Here is a 13,315-nt window from a genome sequence, read left to right as displayed (position 1 = left end):
GATATCATTGTTGTGACACCACCCTACTATTGCAATGATACGACAACACCACATTGTTATAGTGTCATAACTTCATCATTGTTATGACACAACCCTATTATTATAGTGTTGTGACATTTTTATTGCAACATCGCACTCTTGTTACAGTGCCAAAACTTCATCGTTGATATGACACTACCCTGCTATTATAATGCTATGACATGGATTTTGTGATACCACTTTATTTTGATAGTAATACAACATTTTTTCTATGACACCATCTTTATTATTAAAGTGCTACAACACTACAAATCATGACCTGCATCCATTCCATGTGTTTCAAGGGACTTCATGGTGAATCAATGGGCCACCTATGCGAGGAAATAATGGTTGGTTTGGAAACTAGTTGAGGAAATAATGATTAGTTGGGACCAAGACAAGGAAATCAAACTACCATGACTCTTTAGTATGCAAAGGAAATATGACTGTATTTGGAAATGGTTGAGGAATTTGAACCTTATGATTTTTCAATGTCCCAATCATCATTGAAGAGAAAGGAATAGACAAAAGGAGAGAAAAAGGGGGATGAAGCAGTTGGAAAAGTAAAATAGTTAAAGAAGCTCAAAGCTGAAGAAAATAAGATCTTGTGAAGCTAGAAAAAGGAGGTCGGATTAGAAGATAAGAGAAACAATTAGGTGAATTTGGTGAGGAAATAGATTTTGCATATGTAGAGGCATAGCGCTAAGTAGGATTTACACTAATTGTAAGAAAAATTTGATGTGTATGTGAATAAGAAATGAAAATGTGTTCTTGTCGCTTATTGTGTCTCCTGTAAAATTCTCAATTTTCTCACTATGTGTGTTAGACTTGAATTTATGTTACACTAGCATACAAGTAGTTATGTGCTCTGTGGGTAGGCAGTAGGTTCTTGTAGTGGTTATGTATCGGATTATATGGTCATCTGCATCAGGTTGTATCAAAGAACATTTAAGCTCCTAATATTGGTTCCTTGTTAGTGCTTCTATAGTGTGTGGTTATGGTTGGACCTGAGACAAGTTATTCAAAATAATTGATGGAGGGAAAGTTGTAATAATCCAAGCCTGAATAAGGCATGTGAATATTATTCAAGTTGAGGGCAAACAAGAAACTTGTAGGAATGTTTCCAAGTAGAGAAGGAGCAACATGAGGAGGTTTCAATGACCGAGAGTTAGTGTAATTAAGAAGGGGAATAAAAGATATGGAAAATATAAGACTTGGTCATGTTGAAGCAAACTCAAAGTTGAAAGATGAGATTGAAGAAGAAAGAAATTTTGAAGTGTACCTAGCACTATGTTTGATATCCTTTCTAAAAGACAGAGGTAGCATAAAGTTGGAAGTTCCATGCTATGATGGTAGTTTGAAGGTTGAGATGTTCATTTATTAGAGAAGGGAGCTTGAAAATAACTTTGAGTATAAGAATGTTAAGGACCCAAAACACATTAAATCCATGAGAAAAAAAAGTTAAAAGAGCATGTTTCACTTTGGTGAGATATGTTATAGAAGGACAGGGTAGACAAATGATAGGAGAAGATTATAACCTGGAGGAAGATGGTGAGAAAAATAAAGGAGAAATTCTTAATTTCTAATTACCAAAAAAGTTTTAGAAACAAATATATAACTTAAAGGACAAAGAGTTGACTATCTGGGACTACACTAAGAAATTTTTCAAACTATCACTTAGATCAGAGCCAGGGAAAATTTTAAGAACCCCCCCTAAATTTATAAATATAATAAATGGGCGAATCTCCATGGTATATAGGAAAAATGGAAGGCGATTTTATCAATAATATAATATGTATATATAATTTTTTGGCGAATCTCTCACTAGGCATGGCGAATATTTTACTCAATTATAAAATCTTGTAAGATCTTGGCGAGTCTTTCACTAAATAATATAACTTTGTAATGTCCTAGTGAATCTTAGCATAGGCTACATGCTGGTTTAATTCCCCCATTTAAATAGGTGAATACCATGGGTGAATACCATGTGCCATTTTGGTGAATACCATGGGTCAATACCATGTGCCATTTTTATTTTAATTAATTCTAATATTAGGGTTAATAATGGTTTTTTGTATGGTATTAATAACAATCTAGTCCATGGTATTTGTCCCATAGTATTTTGGCCATAGGTTTCACCTAAATATAACCCATTTTTTGAGTGCTCATAAATATAAGGTGACTTATGGAGTAAATATAAAAAAATGTTTTATTTGTTTACCATACCTCTCGTTTATTTATATTTTTACTAATTTACCATACCTCTTTTACAAATATGGTATTTGGCCCATAGGATTCACTTAAATAAAACCTCTTTCTTGAGCCTTCATAAATAGAACAAGGGTTATGGACTAAATATAAAAAGAGGTTTTATTTATTTACGATACGTCTAGTTTATTTATATTTTTATTTATTTACCATACCGTTTGAGTAAGTATAAAAAGACGTTTTATTTATTTACCATACCTCCACTTTACTTATATTTTTATTTGTTTACACCGTTACATGTATATAAGGTGATTTATGGAGTAAATATAAAAAATGTTTTATTTATTTACCATACCTCTCATTTATTTATATTTTTATTAATTTACCATACCTCTTTTATAAATATGGTATTTGGCCCATAGGATTCACTTAAATAAAACCTATTCTTGAAAATGGGCGAATGGATTCACTTAAATAAAACCTATTCTTGAAAATGGGCGAATGGAAGGTTGTAAGTCCTAATTTCAAGGGCTAAATTTACCTTTTTTACCCTCTCCCTTAAAATAAGGTGGGCTATTTGAGGTGATTTGTAAAAATGTACTATGATACAAAATATTTGCCCACTAAAAATTTAAAACCCCTTAATTTCGCCAAAGGGCGAACATTCGCCCCTAAAATTATCCTTGATCAGAGCTTAAAGAACTAGAATATCAAAAAGTAGCAAGATACATGAATGGGTAAAAATATCATATTCAATATGAGATTAGAAAACATTTATTTTGAAATTTGGATGAATCCTATCAAGCCACCTTGTAGGTGGAAGAGAAGATTGACAAAAAATCACAACAAAAATTTTAAGAAAAAGGACCCAGAGGCAAAGGCAAAACAAGTATTTCTAAAGAAAGTGAAAAGGAAAATGAATCCACTAATAGTCAAGGAAGTAGAAGTGGAAATGGAATTGGAAGAGGTAGAGGATTCAAAAGAGGAAAAGGTAAGTATATTATTACTTTCTACAGATGTGGAGTAGAGGGACATAAGGCATCCAAATCTTTAGAAGAGCATAATGTGGGAAGAAGAGGTGAAGCACAAACACTTGTCACACAAGAAAGTGAGGCAACCATCATTGGTGAAAATGTAATGGTCCTTCAAAAGGAACAAGGTGATAATTTAATGTTTTTGTGGGTGTTACCTACACCTAAAAAGAATACAATTGAAGAAGTTGGATAGAGAAGGAAAATTTTAAGACTAATCGTAAAGTTCAAGGAAAATGGAATAATTTGGTTATACACATTGGTAGTATAGAAAATTTTGTATACACAAAAGTCATAGAGAAACTAAAGTTAACATTTATTCTCCATCCTAACATGTATCAAGTTTCATGGTTACAAATAGTAAAACAAGTGATTGTGATAGATTAATGTTTGTTAAATTTCATATTGGAAGCTTCGATGTATAAGACTTTTGTGATGCAGTAGAGATGGATGTGTACAATGTATTGCACAAAAGACCTTGCTTATTTGATAGCAATGTATTCCATGATGGAAAGAAGAATACTTATGAGTTCATAAAAGTTTTACAATCATACAAGTTGGAACAAATGATGGAAAGTGTAGAGATAGCAACATGAAGCAATAGCATTCAACAAGCAAGAAGTAGTAGCAGTCGAATTATGTTATGTTTAGCTAAGGAGTTTTTGAAGGAACATAAGAGTTCATTTTTGTTTAGCCATAATGTCAAAACAACTTCAAGAAGGTGGGAATAGGAACTCCATACCACTAGAGATTCAACTTTGAGAAGATTGGTGTAGATGATTTTCCAACAGGATTACCCCCCACGAGGAGTATATCACATTAGGTTAACTTGATACTAGGTTCAAGGCTTCCTAATAAAGTGCCATATTAGATGAAATTCTGATTTTCAATACGACCAAAGAAGAACACCTGGAGCATGTGAGAAAGGTGTTACAAATGTTGAGGGAACAGAAATTGTTGATAAATTTGAAAAAATGTATGATCCTAAAGGAGGAGTTAGTGTACTTGGGATTTGTATTTCCCATGAAGGCTTGAAGAGGGATCCTAAAAATGTAAAAACCATTTTGCATTGGCCAAAAACCAATTTTTCCTTTTATGTGAGAAGCTTTCATGGTTTAGAAATATTCTACAAGAATGTTATCCAAAACATCGATGACATTTGTGCACCACTTATAGAATGTATGAAGAAATGGATTTTCGATGGATATCAAGAGCCATGAAATCATTTGAAAACTTAAAGAAAAAGGTAACTAAACGGATAGTTTTAGCGCTTCCAAATTTCAATAAGGCGTTTCAAGTGGATTGTGATGTTATTGGTTCAAACACTGAAGCAATTGTTTATCAAGAAGGAAGACAAATTAGATTATTTTGAAAGAATATGAATGATGCTAAGAAGAAATAATTTTTTTATGTTCAAGGGTTCTTATTTATTATATGAGCATTGAATAAATGAAAACATTACTTTCTATTGAAGGATTTTGTCTTATTTATTAATCATAAGGCAATGCAATACATCAACAGTCAAGGTAAGCTTATTTGGTTGTAGATTTCTTGAAGAATTTTCCACATTGTGGCAAAGTCTTTGAGAAACCTGCAATCAAATAATCCATCATAGATGAATCTTTAATCTTAATCATAAGCATTTTGAATCGATAGAATTGTTGCAAATTTATACTTTTGTTTTGTAACATGAATCTAAAAATTCAAATATGGTTGCAGTTGCATTAAGTCAAGGGATAATTCCATTGAATAGGGGGTGTGAATCAGTATAGTGCATTCATGGTCATAAATTATCAGTTTTTACTTTTCTTTTCAATAGTTATATGAATTATTAGATGAACAATAGTACATCATACGAATAGCAGATTTAACATGTAAACCATATAAACAACATTGAACCATAACATGAGAATCAAAACATAAAAGAAATACATGTAGACACAAGATATAAGTGGAAACCCATAAATGGAGAAAACCATGAATTTTTGTTGTTGTGATGTAAATGCAAGCACCCACTCCATTTTTACATCATCTTTTCTAGGCACCCACCTATAGGAGGCTTCAAATTCTCTTCTATTTTGTGAGCTACAACTTGTTGGAAGCACCCACTCCTACTTACAAAATAATTTTGAAGGCTCCTACCTAGAGGAGGCTTCAACCTCGCTTTTATTCTACAAGTTATAACTTGTTGGAAGCACCCGCTTCCACTTACATGCTCCAACCTATTCACTTTCAGGATACTATATGAAAGGAGATACCAATCCCTTGATAAGACTACAAATGTAACTTGTTGGTTTTCCTGGTCTTTGTCTCTATTCTAGACTTTGTCTTTGACCTCTTCCTCAATTCTACTTCACATATGATCCTCTTCCCCTTTCTCTCTTTTCCAAGTAATGCATGAAATAGGTCTCACAACAACTCAATCAACTCACTAACTATTCTACCATCCAAAAGCACATATTTTTATATACATAACTTGTTGATTATTTGTATTCTACTGTAGGGATTTGAAGTGAAAGGTTTCCTCTTTTTATTCCAAGGCTATCTCTTTGTTTTCCACCTATTCATTTACAAATTGTTTCAAATTTTGAATATCAAAATGAACTTAATGATTCTCCAAATAATATTAAAAGATTAACATTATCCAAATCCAATGATTGCATAAACTATAGCCTGAACTTTTCCTTTTTCATGCTACAGGACATGCATGCGGGTTCCCAACTGATAATCTTAGTTGCAGATGTTAATTATTGTCTGTAAATCCGGGCTACAAAAACTATAAATGCAAATTGCAAAGTTTTAATCTGCATTTTTTCTCTAAATTAGGGAAAACTAAAAATTCTTCACTCATATCTACAACCATTTATATCACAACATATTCAAGCACCTCTACAACTCTGACCTATGCAACATATCTCGATTCTCAGCAACACACTCTATCAACATCATTTCCCTCAGAATACAAACACCAACATCTCAACAAATATATACAAATAACCTATAATCATTAAGAAATATATTTCAAGACAAACTCATCCATATCTCTCAAGACACACTAAGAACAGTACATGAAAATTATGGCTTAGACCTGTTAATTTGGTAACTTAGTGAAAATTTCCAACCATGGGATGAGATTCCTCTTTTCGGTAGGACCAATTTTGACTATTGAAGCACTCAATTTGGATAAGGGAAAGTGTATTTTTCAATTATAATCCCACATGTGCATATTTGATCCGGTCGGCCCTAAAGCAAATTGGACACCCTTGGAAGGTTATAAATACAAGTGATCACTTAACATTCTTCTATTATGTTATTTGGTTTGGCACGAATAGGTCTAAGGCAAGTTCATGGAGATTGATTGGTATAGGTACAAGATCACGGGGTCCAAAGCTCGCATGTGTTTCTAGGGTTTTGAGTCATAGGTATTGGCTTACCAAAAGAAAAATTTAACTATAGTCATTGGCTTGAAGGCTCAAGGGAGCGACGAGAAGCTCTCATTCACTAGCATGCATGTTCTTCTCTGTGACTGGAACCTAAACTTCCATTTTTCAGTTGGCCAAAGTTTTCACTCGTTGACCGCAGTTTTCGGCAGTTGACCACAGACAGTGAGAGTTCATCACAAGCTTTTGAATCAAGATTTTGATTATGAGCATAGTTGGGTTCATTTCGTGGATGTTGTTTGGCTTATTTTGTCAGATAGGTATATGATTGAATATGTGGATAATTGTACTCTCTTTTGTTGAATCATTCAATGACAATCTAATAGGAAGAATAATTTGAAAGGGTTTTCCCCATAGTGAGTTTTTCCCTGGTCTCTAACCAATCCTGGTGTCTCTATGTGTGAATGTTTTTATTTTGTTGTTCCTTTATGTTCTATTGCATAGATGATGATATTGTTCTTTCTACATAGTTGCATATGTTGTTGAATAATGGTGTAAATATGAATAATATAATGATGACATGGGGTGAATTTAATATGGAAACAATGAAATGTAATTATCAAAGCAAAGAAAAATATAGCCCTAAGAAAAATTAACAAGACCAACATAGGAAACCTTCAATGCCCCTTGCCATCAATGACAACTTTTCCAACAATCTTCCCCTTTGGCATTGATGGAAACACTAATTTGGACCTCCCTCTTTTTTCTCTAGGAATAATTTATCCATCATTTCTCCTTATATATACTTAGCTCCTTCTTTGACGTCAATGACAAAGGGGGTGGAAACTTAACAAAATAATTGCAAACCTTCTTTCCTTATGTGCACATTTGAATGACCATTTTGAATGAATAGCTCTTCTTGCAATTTTCTTCAGTCATGTCGTTTCTTCAAAAGAGTTGCCATCATTAGTAGTCAACAATGGTGTCCATCAATGGAAATACCCTATTGTTTCTAGGACTTCATAAAATCTGATAGGGATTGGGATACTTTGTAGAGTAATTTCTTTTCATTCTTTTGAGGTAAATACCAAAATTGTATATGAGGGAAACAAAACATCAGCAAACATATGCACTAGTATCTTGTTGATAGTGTTGGGAATTCGTCAACCAAGGGGATATCCCTTATATGAAGTCCCAACTAGACCTCACACTATTTTGTGTAGGATTCCCATCCGGTATAAAGGCTTGGTTGCCATATACTTAGAGTTTTATTGGCTCTGGATGCCAGCACATGAGAGTCTCACATTTGTATCTTCAAACAACAAGGTAAGTGTGCATGGTGAGTGTGTAATGTAACTCATGTCTAGGTTCTCTTACTGCAAAGGGGAAGAGTAAAGTGAGCCTCTAAGTGAGAGATAATAGTACCACCCAGGAAGAGACACATGCGAACCAGAAAGGTTTGTCCAACACCCAGCAGAATAGTCCACAGTGGATGTAGCAATCATTAAAACCGAAGTGAAGGTGACAACACATACACCACCCAACGGAGTATTCCACATGTATGTGATAGTTGTTAAAACCAGAAAACAAAAATGATTTGTCGACTATCTCATGGAGTAATCCACAAGGATGTGATAGCGATGATAACCAATTCACAAAGGTGGTCTGTCTAGTATCATGTGGAGTATTCCACAAGGATGAGATAGTGGTGATAACCAATACACAAAGGTGGTCTATCTAGTATCCCATGGAGTATTCCACAAGGATTAGGCAGTGGTGATAACCAATATAGCACATTCCCAAAAATGTAAGTACTAAAACAACCGAAGTAGTTCAACTCTCTTAGTATAGGTGAAACAAACATGCATTACAAATGCTGAAAGAATAGTCTTACAAACATCTACAAAACATTCATTGAAATGTGTTTCCCTTAACAGGCTTCTAAATTAAGTAAAATTCCTAAGACACATATGTACACTATACATCACTAGTCCCAGTAGTGGGACATTGGAGCCACTCCTTGCTCCTCAAAGAAGTGATTGTCTACTCTCAAGACTATGTGGGAGGATCCAAGGTGAAAATCCCATGCTCATACAATGGGAGCGGTATATATAGCCAAGGGTGATGCTTGACCCTTGTGACTCTTGGACTACCCTCATGACCATTGAACTTCCTATGACTTTTCAAATGACATGACTCTTCAACTTCTTGTGTGCATCCATTGGATTTTCATATTACATTCAGTTACAACAATTATGACCCATAGTGGTGATGTGGCCTTGAAAACTCATGAAACAACTTGACACGACACTACTAACATGTATTGGCTAGTTGTGGTGTCCATGTCAAGTTGTTGCGTTGTTGAGTGATGGATGTACTCTTGAGCATGCTTTGTCCTCTCCTCTACATGGCTTGATGTTGCGGGGTCTTCGATGATTTTGGTCTTGCAGGATGGTTCCATGCATGTGTTCCTTTCACCTGCTACTTCTTTCGTCTGTCCAACTATAGGTAAGTCTTCTAGCATGTGCGCTCCTTCTTCATATCATTTGTCATCTCGCCATGATCTATCAATGTACTTGTTCCTGCAATTCACTCATGACGGGATGACATCAAATCCAAAACCTCTTAGTCTAACATGATGCATTGTTTTCCATGTTCTGGAGTGGGACAGATGAAAGGCTGGGAAGAAGTTCTAGTAACTATGCATTACGCAGCTCCAAGTGATAAGGAGGGGGGACTGGTCATTGAGACTACGCAGAGCGCAACTTAGGCTTGGACAAGGAACTCTAGGGCACAATATTCACTATCCGGGAAAACTGCGCATAGGCCACTAGGAGGCAGAATTGTGTAGTTAAGGACACCAGTGGTAGCTATAAAGTGGGAACCTAAGGAACACCTCTCAACAGTTTCCAGATGGAAGACAAGGCTGGAGAGCAAAGGGACCAGAGGATAGTTCTATGTAGTTTTTTAGAGCAATGAGTCTCGGTTGAGGGAAGTCAATATGAGGACATCTCTGCAAAATTTTTGGGAGAAGTGAAAGCACAGGTCTCTACTCAATGTGGGGTTCTAGTATTCAGGAAGGAGGCTCGATGACTGTTCTTGTGAAGCATGTAGTTCAGATAGGTAGTGAGGCATTTTATGCACAGTTCTGGGAAGGAAGACAGGTTGCTCACCTCCGGGATTGTGTAGTACAACTGACCGGGAGGATAGACTCAAGCACTACACATTTCCAGATAGTAGAGCAACACCATTGAGGATTGAGACTATGCAGTGCAGCTCAATCGGGGTTCTGGGAAGTGAACTTGTTTCGTCGAGAGATTTTCAAGAAAATGGCTAAGTGTGAGAGGCAAGTGAAATTGTGATGACTTGACATTGTTATCAAGCACTTAGCGTACTTTGACAACATGAAAACATATCAAAGCATGACCCTTTGTGGGACTGTCTAGAGATGAAAATGACAAGTGCGACACTTGGGATAGACCTTGGACAACCGTGATGACACTTGTGTGACAGTGCTTACAACTTTGTGTGTGAGTGCGACAATAGTTCACATAGTTAAGACAACCCAAACACACAAAGACAAACCTTAGAAATCACTATAAAAATATCACAAGCATGGCAAAGAAATCAACATGCCAAAATACGACAGTTGATTAAGCAAGAAAAAGGGAGAAAGACGTGTAGAGGAAACACATGGAATGACTTTTAGTGCTTGCAACTATACATGTAATTGAAGTCAGAATGATATGACAATGATAAGTACTCCTTCAAGCTACATTAAGAGGTGTATTTCAAAATATGTGCTTTGTTTTTCATACCTACCCTCCAAGGGTTGTGCATCAGATGGAGTCTTCATGCAGTCCTGATATTCTATCATACCTTGGGTTTCATGGTCTACTTTTCTTCTTCCTCAACTCCTTGAGAGTCCTCTAGCATGTCATCCTTCTTGTGATCACTGAGAGATACATTTGCGTAGTTTTAGGATGCAAGGCAGACTGAGTAGTTGAGGGACAAAACTGCGTAGTTTTAGGATGCAAGGAAGATTGGGCAACCGAGGGACAAAACTGCACATTTTTGAATGCTAAGGGAGGTTGGGAAGATTTCCCCTTAAATAAGAACAAACTTTCCTTTGTATAACAAGCGATAATCCCCATCCCCAAAGATGACATGTATTGTGTAAATATAAAATCATGAATGACTCTTAAGATAGAAAAGGGGAGCTTGAGATCATCATCTTACCAAATAAGTGACTAAGGAACAACCGATCACAATATCCACACCAAAATTTTGGATGGTCTTGCAGTCGTTACAACATATCTATACAAGCATCCAAACAACAAGATCTTAACTCATAAGAATATAGACCTTTTTTAAACTTCATGACATTAGAGCAACCTCTGTGGCATAAATTGATCATATTGTTGTCCTTTTATAAACAAATTCTTGGATGATAATTTGGTGTTGCTTCTTCATGTAGCGATAGTCTTCCAACATCTCCATCCATATTCATAGTCTTCATAAAATTTTGAATAATTCTTCATTTGAAATATCTCAACACTCAAACAGAGCTCTACATTTCAAACCATCATGTATTGACTATTATATACTTTCTCTCTAAGTCCTCTAACACGGATCGATCATTACCAATATTTTTAGTATGCAGATTATTCTCGTAGCTCTTGATAACTAATTTGGTTTACAAGGTCCTTGAAAATGAAGGTATGATGCTTCTCTATGAAATACAATATCTTCATGGACCTTTATTGTTACAATGATTTTTGGGCACCATAGGGAATCTGCTTTAAGCTTGGAAATATGTTCATCTATAAGTTTCTTAAAATTTGTCAGCTCAATTGAAGAATTTTATTCTCTATCAATTTCCTAAAGAGTTGAGCTTAGCCATACAATACCATCAGAAATAGGAAACAATTCTTGATATGCTTCATCCAGTTACTTAAGTATATTAGAATGTTTCTCCCTCTCTAAGTCTTTTGCAATCATTTTGATGGTCACCAATGAGTTCTAAACGTCTATTATCAATGAATTTTTGGATGCCTCCAAGTTTGAAATGACACCAATTCTATTTGTTGTGGACGTCACCCTTGGAAACTACTATGTTATCAACCTGGAAATTGAATGTTCTTCAAGTGTAAGCACCTACGGATCAGCTACTTTCTCCTTGCACTCTAATGATAAATGTAGGATCACTGGCATAAATTTGGTATAGAATTTAGAGAGAATGCACCAAGAGGCCAAGGGGCCAATTCAATTACACCCTGTACTAATTCAATTATTCTTCACAATCTCCATAGGAAACAGGAATAGTTCACCTTACTAACATTGTAACTATTATGTTGTTCAATGTGACGGACATTGTAGCTTTTATGTTTGGTGTAATAGTAGTCTTCCCACATAATAATGTGGCATGCTCGATATTGACAGATTATAACACTTCTGGTGCTCTAGCAAATTAATTCATGTTGTTGTGGCACTATAACACATACCTGTGGTCTACTTCAAGTGTAATGTATATTCATTCATTCTCCTTTCATGATTTGAATTACTATGTAATGCAGGGGAGATACCATTATGAAGCGCACATTATGTAATTGCTTTTTTGTTGGGCATTGTTACCCCGCATATCCAACATATATAGTAACGTCATATGCTAGTTCATGCCACAGTTCAGTATTGGTATAATTATGCACAAGTTTGTTTGACTACAGGTGATGATGACTGCATAGATCTATTTCAAGCTATGTAATAAAGACTACCTCTAGCATACATCAATGCATATCTTTGTCTTACTTGTAACTCATATGCATTTTGGCTTAGGTCCATCATATTCTAATGAATACGATTTACATGTTTAGTCTCTTTTATCTTTAGAATTTTACCAGTTCTTGTGAAGACATCATCTTTCTTTACACTACGTTTTAATGATATTCATTTATAGGATGTGACTTATCTCCATAGTCATGGCTCTATATTTTTGTTTATTGTATTTTATTATAAATTTTATGTGGTACACCATGAAATTTGATTTGAAATTGATATCTTGTCCCCATTTCCTCAAATTTCATCTCATGGCATAATAGAATACCATCCATAATATCCATCACCTCCAATATCATATTCTCATTTGGCTTCAGGTGCATCCATCTTCAATATGCTCTTCATGTTTGGCTACATGCTTGACGCATTTAGCTCTTATGGTTTGTTCATTTTTCATCATTCAATTCCAACATGGATCTTTCGACTCTTCATTGTCATTCATCATCACTACATTGTTTATGTTATGATCTTTAAAGACACATTCTCATCCTTCATTTTGGTTACATATGTTGGCATTATGATGCATGTGTTGTACTTGATGGCAACCCACTCATAGAAGAATATCTCACCTATGTATAACTAGATGAATCTTCAGAAGAGATGTCAGATGTGACTGATGGAGGACAGCTCAAAGGAATCAGATGATAGTTTCTAAGTGTAACAAGTTAGCTTTGCCATCAAGTCCAAAGGGGGAGATTGTTGGCATTATGAGACAAGTGTTGTCCTTGATGGCAAACCACACTGATGACAAATCATAGTGCAGAAGGTCAGCAGCAAGGAATTGATGATCAGTCTACAAGTATGAAGAAAAATATATACACGCTGGTTCACTATATCCCAAGT

This window comes from Pinus tabuliformis, chromosome 4_1 (assembly GCF_031772625.1).
Source record: "Pinus tabuliformis cultivar Carrire ecotype Pingquan chromosome 4_1, CPIR1, whole genome shotgun sequence".
Taxonomy (NCBI): Eukaryota; Viridiplantae; Streptophyta; class Pinopsida; order Pinales; family Pinaceae; genus Pinus; species Pinus tabuliformis.
Note: the sequence above shows the minus strand (reverse complement) of the source record.